The 15,448-nt window shown below is 44.7% G+C and overlaps 1 long non-coding RNA gene across 3 annotated transcripts in view; it reads right to left on the reverse strand.

The window, feature by feature from the left end:
* The window catches only part of LOC120230006, a 233,522-nt gene that overhangs the window by 181,928 nt on the left and 36,146 nt on the right, over positions 1-15,448 (reverse strand). For all 3 annotated transcript variants that reach the window (XR_005527895.1, XR_005527896.1, XR_005527897.1), the window contains one exon: positions 14,590-14,656. This is a non-coding gene — a long non-coding RNA (uncharacterized LOC120230006). The remainder of the gene's footprint in view (positions 1-14,589; positions 14,657-15,448) is intronic.

A 15,448-nucleotide genomic window follows, 5' to 3' on the forward strand; every position in this document is an offset into this window, starting at 1 on the left:
CTTCACTGTGGTTTTAATTTGCACCTGCCCAATAATGAATGCTATCCGGCATCTTTTCCCCTGTTGGTTATCTATAGATCTCCTTTGGTGAAGCAATTGTTCAACTCTTTTGCACACATTTTCAACTGGATTGTTTGTTTTCTTGCTTTTGTGTTGGAGGGTTTTAAGATTTTAGATACAAGTTCGTTATCAGATAAGTGATTTGCAGACATTGTCTCCCAGTTTGTGGCTTATCTTCTCAGCCAGTAAGCATTCTTGTTTTAAACAACATTATGCAGGTACAACTCACGTCTCACCCAATTTACACATCTGCAGTGTGCACAGGGCCATGCAGACATCACCACAATCTTAGAGCATTTTTGTCCCTGGTAAGAGAAACCCCATAGTCATTAGTGGTAAATCCCACTTTCCCTTCCTTCCCCCAACCCTCGGCAATCCGTATGAATTTGCCCATGTACATTTGACAGAAAGGGAATGATTCAACAGGCGGCCTGTTTTGACTGTGTGCTTTCATTTAGCATAAGGCTTTCAAGGGTTCTCCACGTTGTACTTCGTTCCTTTTTATTGACAAATAATACGTCATTGTATGATCTATCACTGCGTCATCAGTTGATGGACATTATTAGCATTCTCTTTGAAGAGCAGAAGTTTTCATTTTGATGGAATCCAATTTATTAACTTTTTTCTTTGATGGATCATGCCTTTGGTGTCCTATCTAAGAAATCTTTGCCTGACCCAAAGACATAAAAATTTTTAATGTTTTATTTATTTTTGAGAGAGAGAGAATGAGTAGGGGAGGGGCGGAGAGAGAGAGAGACTGCCTGGGACTAGGTGTGTAAATAAATGGATGGGTCCTGCTCTGCAGTTTAGTGTTATGAAGCCCGCAGAGGTCACAACCTCCAACAACCATTCCTTCATACTGTGGGAGTTCATCTCCATGTGCCTGACACCCCGTCTTCATTGTGGCTGTTGCAGGATTTAGGCAAGCCAAAGGGGTGGGTACTATTCAGAAGGCCTCCTTGCATACCCCAACCTCTCCCAGGAGTGAACCCCAGCCCTTCCCAATGCACGGCCCCATCCTGGCTTCTCTGTCTCTTTCTACCCCCTCTCTACCCCCTCACCAGTGTTTTGCTTCACAAAACCCCAAACCATGGGAAGCCCAGCTGTGGCTGAAGCAGCCGTCACCACGGAGGGCAGGTAGGGGAGGAGATCTTCCAAAAAAGACACAAATGTCTTTAGTGAGCAGAGGAGGGGAGAGGCCATGACACTCACATCCACAGAGCCAATTCCACACCTCACCATGGTACTGAAAGCCCAGGTGCCATCACGTACCCCTGCTTAGAGCCTTCCGGTCCCTTAGAACCAAACCTCTTCCCTCGACTAGAATAGCTAGTCCTCTCTTCTCCTCCTTTAAGGCAAGGCTAAGTGTCCCTCCCCCCCACCCACCCACCCCCATCTGTAATACTTTCGTTGACTCCCCTGGGGAGAGGGAAATATGCTCCAGAAGCATGTTTAAACTGGTTTCCGTCACACTGGCTATAATCCAGGCATTGCTTCCATCTTTGATATGCAACAAAATGGGCTGAAACCCCATTCCCAGCTTCAGCCCAGTCTCTCTGAAATTCTACACGAGACGTGAGGGAGTGCTTCCCCTAGACACCTGCTTCAGCCTTGCTCTGCCTGATGTGTTCAATAAACAGATACACTCTCCTCCCGCTTCCCCACAAAATGTGTGAAACAAAATGTGATTCACACACACAAACCCCCCCCACAAACACACAGGCCTTTATATAGTTATTGACTAAAGGTGTACAGGAGTTCCATTATAGAACCCAAATGATATAAAATTAAATATTGGGCATCCTGTTCTAAGAATTCTATCAATTCACTTCCCACCTATTACTTGGCTCTCTCTCATTTTTTTTTAATTTATTTCTGAGAGAGAGAGAGAGAGAGAGCGTGAGCAGGGGAGGGTCAGAGAGAGAGGGAGATACAGAATCTGAAGCAGGCTCCAGGTCTCAAACCCACGAACTATGAGATCATGACCTGAGCCGAAGTGGGATGCTTAACAGACTGAGCCACCCAGGCGCCCCTTGCTCTCTTTTTTGACCTCCATGATGTCCAATGTAGGTTGTAATTGTAATAATTTCCACTTTATTCACATTGTATATTGTCCTGCTGTGTTATAACTGCTTAGTTTTATTTGTTTATAGAAAAGTCTGTACTTTTTTAAAAAGCTTATTTATTTTGAGAGAGGGAGAAAAAGGATGAGTGGAGAAGGGGCAGAGAGAGAGGGAGAGAGAATCCCAAGCAAGCTCCGCACTGTCAATGCAAAGCCTGATGCGGGGCTCGATCTCACGATCCGTGAGATCATGACCTGAGCCTAAATCAAGAGTCAGACGCTTAAGTGACTGAACACCCAGGCACCCTTGTAATTGCTTGTTTTTAAAGACTCTTCTCTAGAAATGCTGAGCATCTGGGAGCAACCGGAGGGCAGGCTCTGCACAGGTCTCACTGCTCTCCACGTGGCAGGCCATTTTTGATATTAATTTTTTAGCTCCTCCTTGTCACCTCCCCTCTTCCCTTTCCTCTATTCCAGTAGACTGACCATTTCTGTTCTTCCTTGCTTCTGGAAGGGCAGAGACTGTCCTTAGCAGTCATTATCCTCTTATTCTTCCAGTATCTGAACCTCAGTGTTTAGCTGTCACCCAGACATCCAAAGACATTTGCCACCTCCCTTGTCATTACATGTGGCCACGTGGCCACATTCAGGGCATGAATGTGGGAGCAGAAGCAATTCCACACCTTCTAGTCCTTGCCCTTAAAAGGAAAGGTCACTCTTCTTCTTCCCTTTCCCCTCCTTCCTGCTGGCCAGAGGTGGACCTAGGGACACAGCGGGAAGCTCTTGGGGACCTCAAAGATAAGAACAACATCACAGGGGGTGGGAGCGCCCAAAATCAGAAGTGTGAATCCTCAGCCCTGTCAGCTGGTTCGTGAGATAAAAATTAACTTCCATCTTGTTTAAGCCACTGGGTTGGGGGTTCCTTTGTTACGGCAACCAAACATATCCTAATTACTCGTTTCCTGGAGCTGCCCCACCAAACTGTCACCAGCTGGGTGGCAGAACAGAACAGAAATTTATTTTTCCACAGGTTCTGCAGGCTAGGAGTCCAAGATCAAAGTATTAGCAGGGCTGCTTTTTTTCTTTTTTTTATGTTTTATTTATTTCTGAGAGAGAGAAAGGGTGTGAGCAGGGGAGGGGCAGAGAGAGAGAGAGGGAGATACAGAATCTGAAAGAGGCTCCACGCTCCGAGCTGGCAGTCAGCACAGAGCCCGATGAGGGGCTCGAACCCACGAACTGTGAGATCATGACCTGAGCCAAAGTCAGACGCTCAACCAACTGAGCCAGCCAGGCACCGCAGAGCTGCTTTCTTCGAAGGCTGCCCTCCTGGCCTTATAGATGGCTGTACTGCGTTTTCACGGGCCTTCCCTCTGTGCGCATGTGTATCCACATCTCTTCTTATGAGGACATAAGGCATGCTGGGTTAGGGCCCATCCTGAAGACTTCATTTTAACTTAATTGCCTCTTTTTTTTTTTTTTTAACATGTATTTATTTAAGAGAGAGAGGGCGGGGAGGGACCAAGAGAGGCAGAGACACAGAATCCAAAGCAGGCTCCGGACTCTGAGCTGCCAGCACAAAGCCTGACATAGGGCTTGAATCCACGAACTGTGAGATCATGCCCTGAGCCCAGGTGGGATGCTTAACCGACTGAGCCGCCCAGGTGCCCCAACTTAATTACCTCTTTAAAGCCATCCGGAGACACTAAAGGTTAAGACTTCAACATATGACTCTTGAGGGGACACAATTCAGCCCATAATATGAATATATTTTTCTTCCTGCCTTCTGTTTTCCCCTGAGTGAATACACTACATATCCTTAAGGGAGTGAAGAAATGCTCGGAAGCCCAGAGAAAGAGTCTTGTGAAAGAGACTCCCCTGAGCCAGAGGGGCAAGGGGGAGGAACCGAGTCCTGCCCCCCAGCAGCTTCCCAGCAGGTAACCAGACACGAATCCCTGTAGCTGAGCCTGAGCCCCAGGGACCCAGCAGAGCAGGCCCAGGAAGGCTCAGCAGCACCGAGAGCAGACTCACAGCTGCCATCGGGCACGGCCCCCTGATGCCACGGCTCGTGTGTGGCCTGGGCCTTTGCACAACCTTGGGTCAAGAGGCTCCAGCATGACAAAGATGCATTTTCCACCAACCCAGCAGAACTGGGACCTGGAGTCTAAGTCAGCTTAGAGAAAATAAAGAAATTCATCATTTCTTGCATCTGAGTTCATTAAAAACAGTGCACCTGAATCCCCTGGCACCTAGCGGAGTGCCTGGTATGGAACAGTGTGCTCGAGAGACGGGTAGAGGGAAGGAAAAGGGGAGCAAAAGAAGATACACAGGGAAAACCCCAACCCAGCACCCCCTGCTTCCCGATCTCACAGCAAGATGTGCTGCTTCTATCCCCTGCACTCGATCCGGCATTCGTCTGCTCATGTGGACACTGCTTTCCCTCACGTGGCTCTGTTCTTGCCTTCAAATCCCCACAGAGGACGACCGACTGGAGGTGAAGGCCCACACCTATTCACCCCTCTATCCTACACTCTTATTGCACCCGAGACAGCTACTCAACTGGTGTGGGTTTTTTTTTTTTTTTTAAGTGCATGGAATGGACACTGGGTCAAGTCCCTCAGAGTGGGGGAAGGTGGAGTCACAGGGGGAAAGCCTCCTACAGGGGAGAAGCTGGGCTAGATCCAGGGAGGGGAGGAAAGTGTGGCTGAGAGCAGGCAGCAGAGGAGCGGGGAGGGGGGGAGAGGGGGGACAGGAGGGCCGGGGCCAGGCCACGCCCCCAGCCCTCTCAGAGAGCCTAGCTGTCCTCTCCCTGGTCATGATTTATTCAACGGCAGCTGTGTCTGAAAATAGCCTAGGCAGGTGGCTTATTCTCGGAAGACACAGCATGTGGGAGGCCCTGGAGTGTAGCCTCCAGATATAAACCTGGGCAACACAGGATGCGCTCACTGGGGCAAGCAGCTCAGACATTAGCCCCTTTCACAGAGGATGATATGAGGTCAGAGGGAGCACAGGCCATGCCTGGGAATTACACAGGACCAAGAGTTGCTGGAAAAGGGGAAACGGGACTGTGCTAGAGGGAAGAAGGCATCTGTCTTCAGGTCTGAGGGGGACAAAAGAGTTGCGAAGGGCTAAGCTCCCCAACCACCACACCCTCCCCTGCCCTGCCCCGACCCAACTTCCTTCCCGAGGGCATGCCAAGTGCTGAGTGAAGAGGTTCCGCCCAGCTGGAAGGAAGCAGCTCCGCAGAACAGAAGAAAGTCAGGCAGGAACCACACCTCCGGAGCTCCCTCATCAGCTCTGGGACGCTCACGCTCCAGAGCCAGGAAGCAAACCCCGACCGCCTGTGCCTCCATATGCCCCCCTCTCCCAAAGCAGGGCCACCTCGCAGCTGTGTCTGCTTCTCACTGCATCTTCACGTGGCAGACGGGGCAAGGAGGAAGCAGGTGCTCCTGTCTCTTCATATAAGGGCACTGAAGCCAGAGGGCCCTGCCCTTATGACCTCATCACCTCCCAAAGGCCCCACCTCCTGACACCATCACGACTGGAGATAACATGTCAACATATGACTATGGAGGACACAAATAGTCAGTACATAGCACTCTCCCCCCAGCCCCCCAAGATGCATGTCCTTCTCACATACAAAATGCATTCATTTCTTCTCAGCAGGCCCCCAAGCTCATTCATTCCACTGTTGACTTTTTAGAGGCATCCGGTCTCATCCAACCACGGCCTAAGTCTGATGTGGGTGACACCGGAGCGAAGCTCCATCCCCAGGCACATTGCTCTCCAGCTGGGAGCCTGTGAACCCAAGCAAGTTACGTGCTCCCAATATACAATAATGGCACAGGCAAAGGACAGACATTCCCTCTCTCCGAAAGGGAGGAATAGGAGAGAAGGAAGGGGTGACTGGTCTCAAGCAAGTCCAAACTCCACAGGACAAACTCCATGAGATCTTAAGACTGGAGAACAATCCTCTGTGGCTAGATGCTGTGCCTTCCAGGCCCACTGGGGGTTGGGGAGTGGGCAACGTCACCCCCATGGCTTGGTGGGGTGCCACCTCTGCTGAGGCCCTATGCCAACTGAGGGTCACACCCCCAGATCTCTGCCAGGGGCCCCTCTGCCCTGTTGAAAGCTAGGCAGTGGCCCTGATGGCTCTAAATTGCCTTTAAGATCCTTCTTCCCTTATCATGAAGGACAGCACACAGTCCCACTGATAGCGTTTCCACTGGTATAATCCCATCTGGGACTCTGTTGAGATGGCTGCTTCAATGACTGGTTCGGCATCACACTACTCTCCTTATCAATGGTCAGTCGGCCACAGCCTCACTGTTCCCTTCCGAACATACTCTTCTCTTTTTTCACGGTGAACATACTCTTCTCTTTTTTCACGGTATGGACAGAATCTTCCAAATCTTGTTTTGGTTCCTTTTTGCTCAGAATTCCGGACCAATCTTCAATCCTTTTCTCTCTTCTTGCACTTTACTAGAAGCACTCAGAAGGAACCAAGCCACTCCTTTGCTAAGAAATCTCTCCTTAGTTAAATATCCAATTTCAGTGCATCCAAGTACTACCTTCTGGAAAACACTAGAACACAAACACAACTCAGCCAACTTCTCTGCCATTTATAACAAGGATGGCCTTTTCTCCACCATCACGTAAGCTGTCCCTCATTTCCATCCAAGACCTCATCAGAATGGCCTTTACCATTCAGTTCTACCAACATTCTGTGCTTGATCATTTATATACTCTCTAAAAAAGACATTTTCTCTGAAGCTCTCCTCTTCCTGAGCTTTCACTAGAAATGCTTTTCAGACCCTCATGGCAGCAGTATGGGTCCAGCACGTGCCTCAAAACTCTTCCAGTTGCAAAGCCACTTTCATGTTGTCAGGTCTTTGTTATAAGGGCACCCACTTCTGGGAGGGCCATCTGCTTTACTGAGCTCACTAACTCAAAAGCTAATTTCTTCTGGAAATAACATCACAGATGCACCTAGAAATCTAGTTTAACCAGCTATCTGAGCATCCATGGCCTGGTCAACTTGACACATTAAATTAACCATCACAGGGGCACCTGGGTGGCTCAGTCAGTTAAGCATCCAACTCTCGATTTCAGCTCAGGTCATGATCTCATGGTCATGAGATTGAGCCCAGCGTTGTCTGAGATTCTCTCTCTCCTCTCTCTCTGCCTCTCTGCCCCTCCCCAACTCATGTGCGCTCTCTCTCTTTCTCTCTCTCTGTGTGTGTGTGTGTGTGTGTGTGTGTGTGTGTGTGTGTGAAAATAAACATTAAAAAAAAAGAAATTAATCATGATACACTCCATGCCATGCTCATCCTTTGAATAAAAGAAGAGTGTGCCTGGAGAAAAAGAAACATAAATCATAGATAAGTAACTAGACTCCTAAGCAGTTGCATCTGCCAGAAACCTGGCCCTCAAAGTGCAGTCACAGAGGGCTTTGGTGGTGACAGTTCTGCCTGGAACTGAATGCACCAAAAAAGACTCACCATCTGAGGTGCAAGGGCAAGACATCTGAGCTGAGCCTAAGGACTTGTAGGATCTCACCAGGCAGAGGAGGAAAAAGACAAGTCCTGTAGGAGAGGGACTAATGGAGGCACGAAGCAAGAAGGCGGCCGGCAAGAGGGTCGGTGTGCCCAGAACACAGCCTGTCCTGCTGGAAGGAGGGAACGGGGTGGGAGATGAAGCCAGAAAGTTATACAAGCCCAATTGGGGGGGGCGGGGGGCAGCACATGAAGGAGTTCGGTTCTTATCCAGAAGGCCAAGAGGTGCCCAACATTTTTTAAATGTATGAATCTTTTTTTTAATGGACTTTATTTTTTTAAAGCAGTTTTAGGTTCAGAACAAAGTTGAAGAGAAATCATTTCCATACACCCCCTGCCCACAGCTACCAGTCACAGCCTCACCCTCATTATCAACATCCCATCCCAGAGTAGCACGTTTGTTATAATGGCTGAGCCTATGTCAACACAACATTATCACCTGAAGTCTACAGTTTACAAGGGTTCACTCTTGGGTACATTCTGTGTGTTCTGACAGATGTACAATGGCATGTGTCCAGCACTGTAATATCAAACAATAGTTATACTTCCTTAAAAAATCCTCTGTGCTCCACCCATTCATCAACCCCTGGAAACCAATGATCTTTTTATTGTCTCCACAGTTTTGCCTTTTCCAGAATGTCATATGGTTGTCATATGCTAGGTAGCCCTTTTAGATTGGCTTCTGTCACTTAGTACGCATGTAAGTTTCCTCCATGTCTTTTCTTGGCTTGATAGTCCTTTTTACTGCTGAGTGATATTCCACTGTCCTTTTTCAATGACAAAATATTCTGAATATCCTACCAACAAAAAAAAAAATCACATTTCTAGAATCCACAGATACAGAAACTATGATGAATCCAAGAACTCATCATAGTTTGTATTATTAGCTATATTGCTTATTAGCTATATTGTTTGTATTATTAGCTATATTGACCCCACATAAATTATTCACATCTCATATTTTTCATGCTCAATAAAGATCAAATTGACCCTGTTTGGGGAGCATCTGCATGGAATAGCAGATCCCAGGGGTTGGCAGTATAAAGTCAGGGATACTGTAGGTATTGGGTAGCTATCTAAGGATCTTTGATAAGGTACAGGACTAGTGAGATTTGCAGTTTTACAAGATCACTCTAGCTAGTTACATCCTAGAATGGACTCCAAGACTCTTCTCCAAAATGGCCTGAGGCAACTCTCCAAACAAGATTGTGGCTACACATGGCAGGTACAGTTGGACCAAATTCACAGAGGATCCACTGAAAATTCTCATCCATGCATTCAGCCAAAAATCTTACTCTGGTTATGTTTCCAAACAAAAACTTGTTTTAGAGAGCAACACTGAAGAGTCTGAATCTAAATTTGGCTTCAGAATCAAAGAGCTAGACATCTACTTCAGAGAAGAACAGATCCTGCAGAGGCCTCAGGATCAAGCCAAGGCCACGACATGATCATCCTGAAAAGATGCAAGGTAGAGAAGCAAGCTGGTTCATACCAGCCACACCCCCTCCCAATGACATATCCTTGTCAAGGCATTTAAGAACAACCCTTACCTCTAGGATTCATCTCAGAGGATGCCTTGCTCAAGAAATTGGAGTTCCAGAGCAGAGAGTCCAAAGTTTGGTTTCAAAACTAAAGATCTAGGGGTGCCTGGGTGGCTGAGTCTGTTAAGCATCCAACTCTTGATTTGGCTCAGGTCATGATCTCAGGGTCATGGGATCGATCCCCACACTGGGCTCCATGCTGGGCCAGGAGTCCGCTTAAGATCTCTCTCTCTTTCCCTCTGCCCCGCCCCCACTCACGATGCACTTTATCTCTCCCTTAAAAAAAAGAAAAGGAAAAGCTGAAGATCTAGATACTCTGCCCAGATAAAAAGGAAACCTCATGAGGTCTTAGAACAAAGATAAAACCAGGAACATGATCTCTGAGATGAGAGGGTTCATCGTATAGAAGCTACACTCAATGGCACCAACCTTACAATGGCCCTCTGATTTCTCTGGAGCCAGAAGTAGGGGCATGGAGGCAAGTTCAGTGCATCTGACATTGTCACTCTGCGTCCCACACCTCTCACTTTTCTTGAGTCTTCACCCTTCCCCTGGACTACAAGCTGAGCCTTATGGAGCCCGCAGGCAGGACTTCCAGAGCTACAGATAGGCAGAAGCCCTGTAAGAGGCACCTCACAGCACCATCGACCCAGCCTGACTCTTGAGTTCAGTAGAGCTCAAGGACAGTGCAAACAAAATTCATACTCATCACTTTGCAATCATCGTGGTAATCACCAATTCAGGTAGAAATCATCAGTGGATATTAAAACCTTTAAGTGAATATTTGATGAATAGCAAGATATACACTGTCACAAAGAATTTCCCCAAAGATAATTTATTACCAAAAAAAAACCTGGTAATTTCACAGTGGAGAAGCCTGGCAGGCTCCGCCTTAACCAAGTGATCAAAATTTATTTCACGACTAATGGTGCAAACTGACATGAGGTGCCCTCTGATATGACGGGCAGAGATTGGCATGTCACTCCTGCAGTGTTACTACCCAAAGTGCATCAGCTGACCCCAATTAGGAGGAAACACCAGAGAAACAAAGTTATAGTCTATAAAGTAACAGCCCTGTACTCTTATAAAATGGATCGAATACTGGCAATGGGAATGGGGAGAAGGGAAGCCAAGGAAAGAACTGGAAAGCTCAGTCTAATAAAGTGTTCTCTTCCATCTGTCGCATGTGTTACCTTCTCTGTGGAGGGGTGAGGGAAGGTGTATAATCCGAGACCTCTTTATGCCTAAAACTTCTCTCCATAAATGCTCTGCAAACTGGTAACACTGAGTGTCTCTGGGGAAGGGAGGTAGACAACTGGACTGGGAGACAGCCCGACTTTTCACTCTAACCTTCTCATCCTATTTGAATGTTGTGGTGTTTTTTTTGTTTATTTGTTATTTATTATTTATTATTAGTTTATTTGGAGAGAAGAGAGCTTGAGCAGGGAGGGGCAGAGAGAGAGGGAGACAGACTCTCAAGCAGCCTCTTAGCTAGGCTCTGAGCCTACCACAGGGCTTAATCCCACAACCATGAGATCACGAGCTGAGCCAAATTCAAGAGTCAATGCTTAACCGACTGAGCCACCAAGGCACCCCATTTTAATGTTTTAAGTCACTTCAAAGTGTAGAGTGCCTGGCTGGCTCAGTTAGCAGAGCGTGGGTCTACTAACATGATCTTGGGGTCATGAGTTCAAGCCTGACACTGGGTTTACTTAAAAATAAAATCTTAAATCATTCCAATGTGTTATGTATTTAAGGGGGATTTTTTTTTTTTTACAAATAGTTTATTGTCAAATTGGTTTCCATATAATACCCAGTGCTCATCCCCACAAGTGCCCTCCTCCATGCCCATCCCCTCCTCCCCCCAAGGGGGATTTTTTAACTTAACCTTAAAAGATAGCTCTCAAAATAATAGTAAGTAGGAGAAAACAAACATTATATGAGTACATGTTATATGATTCCATTTATATAAACTGTAAAACTAGTTAAAATAAATAAAAGGCAGGCTAAGAGACATATTTCCCGATTTCAGCACTTATACAAAGTTACAGTAATAAAAACAGTGTGGAGCTGGCATAAAGACAGACATACAGACCTATGGAATAAAATTGAGAGTCCAGAAATAAACTCATACATATATGGCCAATTGATTTTCAACAGAGGTGCCAAGACTAGTCAATGGGGAGAAATATTTTCTTCAACACATGGTGGTGCAAAACAATGAAGTTGAATCCTTGTGCCATATCATATGCAAAACTTAATACAAAATGCATCAACAACCTATATATAAGGGCTAAAACCATAAACTTTTTTTTAATGTGTATTTATTTTGAGAAAGAGAGAGCACATGCACATACAAGCTGGGGAGGGGCAGAGACAGAGGAGAGAGAAGCCCAAGCAGGCTCCTCACTGTCAGTGCAGAGCCACACATGGCATTCAAACCCATGACCTGTGAGATCGTGGCCTGAGCCAAGACTAAGAGTTGGACACTTAATCAACTGAGCCACCCAAGCGCCCCCTAAAACCATAAACTTTTACAAGAAACCATAAGGTTAAATCTTCATGAACCCTGGATTTGGCAATGAATTCTTGGTGATATGATACCAAAAGCACACACAACGAAGAGAAATTAGGTAAACTGGAATTCATCAAAATTTAAAAATTCTGTGCGTTAAATGCTATCATCAAAAAAGCGAAAAGATAACCTATAGAGGGGTAGAAAGTATTTACAAACCATATACCTTTAAAAGGTCTAACACCCATAATAAGGCTGAGTCAGCTGAGCACCTGACTTCAGCTCAGGTCATGATGTCAGTTTGTGAGTTCCAGCCCTTCATCAGGTTCTGTGCTGACAGCTCAGAGCCTGGAGCCTGCTTCGGATTCTGTGTCTCCCTCCCTCCCTCCCTCTCTCCCTCCCTCTCTCCCTCTCTCTCTCTGTCTCTTTATCTCTCTCTCTCTCTCTCTCTCTGCCCCTCCCCAGCTCATGCTCTCTCTCCCTCTCAAAAATAAATAAACTTTAAAAATAAATAAATAAATAAACAAATAAATAAAAGTTCTAATACCCAGACTGGATAAAGAACTCTTACAACTCAGTAGACAACAAAAAGACAAACAATCCAATTTTATAAAATAAGCAAGACACACAAATGGCCAATAAGCATATAAAAAGATGCTCAACACAATAGTCATTAGTGAAATGCAAATCAAAACCACAGTAAGATACCACTTCACACCCACTAGGATGGCTCTAATTAAATAAAACCAAACCAAACCAAAACAAAACAGAAAAGAAGTGCTAGCGAGGACATGGAGAAACAGAAACACTTGTATAATCCAAGTAGGAGTGCTAAAAGGTGCTGCCTTTGTGGAAAACAGCCTGGCAGTTCCCTCAAAAAGTTAAAACATAAAATTAGCATCCGATCCAGCAATTCTACCCCTAGGTAGAAACTCAAAAGAATTGAAAACAGGAATTCAAAAAAATACTTCTACATGAATATTGATAGCAGCGCTATTCACAAGAGTCAAAAAGTAGAGGCAACTCAAATGCCTATCAACGGATGACTGGATAAACAAAATGGGGTGTATTCACACGATGGAACGGTATTCATCTATAACAAGGAATCAAGTGTCAATACCTGCTTCAATAATTTTAAGACTGTGTCACTTTTCCTAAGATGTAATAGGAATTTTTAAAATAAATAGACATTGATGAAGCAGTGACTTTTTTAAATTTTTTTTTCAATGATAATTTATTTTTGAGAGAAAGAGGTAGAATGGAGGAGGGGCGGGGGGTGGGGAGAACAGAGGATCCCAAACAGGCTCTATGCTGACCGCCAAGAACCTGATGTGGGGCTCAACGCCATAAACCGTGAGATTGTCACCTGAGTTCAAGGTAGACACTTAACCAACCAAGCCACTCAGGCGCCCCTGAAGCAGTATATTTTTTTAATGCAGCGAAGTAGAGATTTCTCCAAAAAATGTGATCATTTTTAACATTTAATAATTTAGTACATCCTATCAGGTTAATAAAGGTATGTTGTATAAAAAGAAAAGTTTTAAAAATCATTTTATTGTAACATAAAACCTATAAAACTTGTATCTACATCTGTATGACCATATGAGTGATATATTTATCTTAAAATAGAACCAAATTCTGGAACAACACAGCCCAGCGGAAATTTCTGCATGATGGAAATGTTTTATATTTTCACTGTCTAGCAGGGTAGCCATGAGGCACAATTGGCTGTCAAGAACTTGAAATGTAGCTAGCATAGTGAGGAACTGAATTTCTAATTCTATTTATTTTTAATTAGTTTAACTTTATCTAAATGGCACATGCTACTTGCACTATATTAAACAACACAAATCTCTATAGCATTTTGAACACACTTAATTCATTCAACATTGATTGGCAAGATCTTTCCCATTCAATAAGCACTTCTCAAACATTAGTACCTATGTACACAATACCACGAATAGGTTAAAAAGCATAATGTAAAACTAGACTCCAATAACAGTAGCACCAAAAATATGGAACAAATTTTAAAGACTATACATGACCCAAATTTAAAACCTAGAATATCTTACTGAGGTATTTTCTCAAAAGATTAGAAACAGTGACCTAAAGCATGAACCCAGGAAACCAGAAGAACAAAATAAAGCATAAGTACTAAGAATTGGGAAAATGAGGGAGATAACTTGGGGGGATGGGGGGGGCATGAGGCTAGCTCTCCTTTAAACAGGAGAATCAGGAAGACATCTTCTGCCAACATCTACAGTTGAAAGTGAATGAATCATGTGAATGAAGAAACAGAGAAGTGGTTTCTAGACCCAGGTTTATCAATGATTGACATTTGGGGCCAGATCATTCTTTGCTGTGGAGATGGTCCTGTCCGTTGCAAGGTGTTTAGTAGCATCTCTGGTCTTTCATCCCTGCCAAGAGCCCCTCCCCCTGCCCCAACTGTGACAACCAAAAGTGTCTCCAGAAGTGGCCAAAAGTCCCTGGGGAGAGAGGAGGGGGAGGGAGGAGAGGGAATAGCCCCTGGAGAGAACCACCTGTCTACACAAAGAGTTAACTCAAAGGCCCTGAGGTGGGACAGGACTTGGCAGAGAGACTGCCAGGTCCAATGTGGGCAGGAAAGACGATGCTAGGTACAGCAGAGACATGTGGGGCCTACACGTGCCATCCTTTGTAGGAATGTGGGTTTTATTCTAAGAGAAAGGAGAAAACATTGAGCCTTGAAGGGTTTTAAAGAGGCACAGGACATGACCTGCTCTGTATTTTAAAAGAGCACTCATGTGGAGAATGGTCTGCAAGGGAGATCATTTAGTATAGAGAATTGTAGAGAATAATGTTAACAGCCCAGCCTCTTACCTGATGATGAGCTTCTCCAGGCCTTAGTTTCCTCAGGTAAAACGGAGATAAGAATAGTACACATACCCTGTCAAAAACACAAGAAATAACAAGTGTTGGCAAGGACAAAGGACCCCTCTTGCACTGTTGGTGGGAATGCAAACTGGTGCAGCCACTCTGGAAAACAGTATGGAGGCTCCTCAAAAATGTAAAATAGAACTACCATATGATCCTATAATTCTACTCCTCAGTATTTACCCCAAAGAAAATGAAAACACTAATTCAAAAAGATATATGCACCCCTATCTTTATTGCAGCATTCTTTATAACATTCAAGATATGGAAGCAACCCAAGTATCCATCCATAGATAAATGGATAAAGAAGGGGATATACAGAATGGAATATTACTCAGCCATAAAAAAAGAACGAAATCTTGCCATCTGTAACAATATGGATGGAGCTATAGTGATGTCAGAGAAAGATAAATACCATATGATTTCATTCATATGTGGAATTTAAGAAACAAAACAAATGAACAAAGAAAAAAAGACACAAACAAAGAAAAAAGGCTCTTAAATACAGAGAACAAACTGGTGGTTGCGAGAAGGAAGGTGGGTGGGGCGTGGGTAGAATAGACACAGGGGATTAAGAGCCTACTTACCTTGATGAGCACAGAGAAATGTATAGAATTGTTGACTAGCTATATTATACACCAGAAACTAACATAACACTGTATGTTAACTATATTGGAATCAAATAAATAATAAATAAAATTTTTGAAAGTAAGTAAAATAAAAATTTTTAAGTGTATACATTTTTTAAAAAACATGGTTTGGGGAAAAAATTGCTTTGGTAGCAATGGGGAGTGAGAGACTGGAA

The sequence above is a fragment of the Hyaena hyaena genome, unplaced genomic scaffold (assembly GCF_003009895.1).
Source record: "Hyaena hyaena isolate Hyena2069 unplaced genomic scaffold, ASM300989v1 scaffold_37, whole genome shotgun sequence".
NCBI lineage: Eukaryota > Metazoa > Chordata > Mammalia > Carnivora > Hyaenidae > Hyaena > Hyaena hyaena.